Raw genomic sequence first — 3,824 nt, forward strand, 5'->3', positions numbered from 1 at the left:
TTCATAGAAAATAGCATAAACAAGAAAAATCGAAAGAGGATCTACCTCTTTTTTGCAAAGCTGAAGGAGAGGATTGGTGAAAGATTGGTGAGGTGAAAGAGCTGCAAAACAAAATATTAAACAAACTAATTAGTAAATTAAACACAAGAAAAAGAACTAATACAAAACCCTAAAATCTCTATGCATGCATTAGGAGATCTATGCATACATAGAGAGCTCTCAACATGCATAGAGAGCCAAAAAAACACAAAACTCTAAACGTCCTAATTCTTAAATTAAAAATTAAAAGCAATTGCAATAACATGTTAGGAGAAGGAGAAGAGGAGAAAAGAAGAAAGAAGGAGAAAAGAGGAGAGAGGAAAAAAGAGGAGAGAGAGAGAAAGAGAAGAGGGAGAGAAAGCACCTTCTTCGCTTGTACTTGCGTTTCTTCTACGAAAAAACCAGAAAATAGGCTCTCGGCTGTGAAAAACTTACGAGCGCCGGTATATGCTACGGAATATGCGTCGGAATATACGTCGGTATATGCTACGGAATATGCATCGGTATAGGCGTCGGAATAAGCGTCGGTATAGGCGTCGGTATACGCGACGGGACACGAAAATTTAAAAAAACCCCGCCATGCTTGTCTCCTCCAACATGACGACGGACATACCGACGTTCGACATTTGCGTCGGTATTTTAGCGTCGGTATGTCCTCAAGCTCTTGTAGTGTAGGTTGCATGCAAGAGTTGTGGCCTCGCACTAGACCCAATGGAAAGGTGCTACTTCCAAGAGCCTCATGGGTTTTTAGTAAGATGGAGGAACAACAAGTGAAGGGGACAATTTCAGAGTTTCGAACTCCTACAGGTTGTATGCATTGCTTGAAAAGTGCATTTACAAAGGATGATGATCTTACTGGCCTCAAGAGTCATGATTGGCACAAGTTTCTACAATTTGTGGCCTCAAGAGACATGATTTCAGAGTTTCGAACTCCTACAGGTTGTATGCATTGCTTGAAAAGTGCATTTACAAAGGATGATGATCTTAGTGGCCTCAAGAGTCATGATTGGCACAAGTTTCTACAATTTGTGCTCCCCATAGCAATAAAGGATTGCCTCACTAAAGACCTTAGAGCTACTATCTATAAGATTAGCACATTGGTGCGTTGGATTTCTTCAAAAGAGATAAAGAGAGACACTTTGGAGACAGCGCGTTTAAACTCCATAGAGGCATTCTGAAGGGTAGAGAAGTTTAAACTCCATAGAGGCATTCTGAGAAGGGTAGAGAAGTTTTCTCTACAAGTTTATTAACAATCCATATGCATCTGCTAGTTCATGTTGTAGATGAGGCTGCAGTTGCTGGAACAGTCCATTCAAGTTGGATGTTCTTTTTGGAGAGGTTTATGAAGACATTAAAGGGATTTGTTCGCTAAATGGTTCGCCCAGAGGGAAGTATGTCAGAAGGGTGGCTGATACAAGAGTCCCTTGTTTACATCACTGAATATTTAAGTTCTTCAGATCCAGAGATACCTCGACTATGGTCTCAAGAGTCTAACAGGCGAGTCATTGGTGAGGAACCTCAAGGCCAAGGCATTAAGAGAAAGATGGATAACAATTTGAGGAAAAAAAACAACAAATTTTGCATCTTGAACTCGCATGTAATGGAGAAGTGGATTGAGACATATGAAGCTTTCAAGCGACATTGAGTACAAGATCGTTTAAGTTTCAGAAGGAATCGCACTACAAGAAATCTCCCATATCCAGAAGGTCTGCAAGCTCTTCCGGACTTTCCCACAGGTAGATGGCTAGAAGCTACAATTTTAGAAGCCAAACGTGCTAGTTTAACTATAACAGAGGCGGAGGAGGAGCTTACAAAAGGATGCGACTGGCATGTAAGTGTTTAAGCTCTACATGTCTCTCTTTTTTTTCTCTACATGTCTCAGTTTTTGTTTGTCCATCAACAATCTTTATGTGCTATTTGTAGTATCACAAATATGGGGCATTTTGGTCACATGGACGTCATTTTCGAGTAGAACGAATAGACCAAAGAAGAGAAACCTTTGATTGTGGTGTCACAGCACAGTTTGTTCAAGAAAGTCGTGCAAGTGCAAGTGATGATAACACAATTAGTGGAATGCTTTATTACTTTGGAACCATTCAAGACATATTAAAGGTTGGCTTTAGAAGTTTTGAGTTGTTTATCTTTGATGTGAAGTGGTTCAAGGTAATCACAAATGGGCCACATACAACTGTACGTAGAGACAAGAGTGGCCTCATCCAAGTGGACTCCACAAAGGTATGGACCGATCAATAAGATACTTTTGTGTGCCCAGAGCATTGTGAGCAGGTTGTCTTTAAACCGGATCCAAAAGATCCATTTTAGATATTTGTGGTTCAAGTCACTCCCTGCAGCAGTAAGCAAATTTGTGAAGAATTAGAGCTACAACAGGGTGATGTGGATTCACGGGGTGGTGGGGAGCAACAAGAACAAGCCCATATCAACAATGAAGAGGAGCAAGCAAATGAAGAGGAGCAACAGAGAAAGATCCAAATGAAGAGGTGCAAACCAATGAAGAGGTGCAAACCAATGAAGCTGGAAAACCTATTGAGGAAGAAGACATAGATGATGAGGACATCCTTCATCAAGGGACTTTTAATGATGAGGATGCTGAAATGTACAGACATAGATCTCTTTGGGACTACTGATCTTAATGAGGATGATAGAATAGATAATGATTTTTAAAATGATGTATCTTAATGATTATGCAAATAGTTATGACATATTTGTAATGATTTTATGACACTGAAGATGCAAAGTGATATGGTTTACCATTGTTGTTTAGGGAAGTTAATGTTTGTCATATGGTCCTTTCATTGTTTACCATTGCTAATGTTTACCATCATAATCACTAGTGCGGGTGCAAAGTGATATGGTTTAGCATTGTTGTTTATCATTGTTAATGTTTGTCATATGGTTCTTTCATTGGTTACCATGTGATTTTCATTTCGCACAAGTTTGTCATATGGTTTTTTGTCCAACAGGCCATGGGTGATGACTCACCACCGCTCAACTACAGTCCTGATTTCTCATTTAACCCTACACCTCAGGGCATGAGTCCCGAGCAGTTATATGGTTTTTTCTCTTCCATGACTCCAGAGCGGAGAGCCATGGCTCAGACTTATTGGGGTTCTAGAGCAGGGACATCTGCCTCACCATCTAGCTTCACGACGGCAGTTCCCACACCTATAGGTACGACAGCAGTCCCCACACCTCATACCACACAGCCTTCCACTCCTCTTACAGCTCGATCTACCACCTCTTCACATAGACGTCACTCACGTAGTAGGTCTTCAGGGGGAGGTTGTTGTGGTGGTAGTGCCACAAATGCTATGACACCACCACCACGTGAGCGTCGTCCTTCGCTCTCATCTATTGATAGCACACCCATAGGTTCACCTTCCACTCCTTGGGGTGCACATGACCATGACAACAACAAGATATACACAATTAGGGATGGAGCACCTATAATGAATAGTGCAGGAGGGAAGGCAATGAAGACAAGAATTCGACAATTGTGCACTATACTGTTTCACAACTCTGTTATGACTTTATGGGATCAGCAAGATAAGGAGAAGAAAAATTACATAAATACAAAGATAAGGCAAGAGTTTCAGCCATCTGACCCTATGAATGTCGTCTCTAATGAGTGGATACAATATACAGCTCGCATTTTGATGGGGCATCGTAGGTCAGAGACGAGGGATGCATTTAGAGAGGGGAAAGAGAAACCTATTTAGCTAGATGATAGGGAGTGGGAAGCCATAGCTCAGGAGCTCACAGAGACA

This window comes from Cibotium barometz, chromosome 16 (genome assembly GCF_041138505.1).
Source record: "Cibotium barometz isolate CiBa-2024 chromosome 16, ASM4113850v1, whole genome shotgun sequence".
NCBI lineage: Eukaryota > Viridiplantae > Streptophyta > Polypodiopsida > Cyatheales > Cibotiaceae > Cibotium > Cibotium barometz.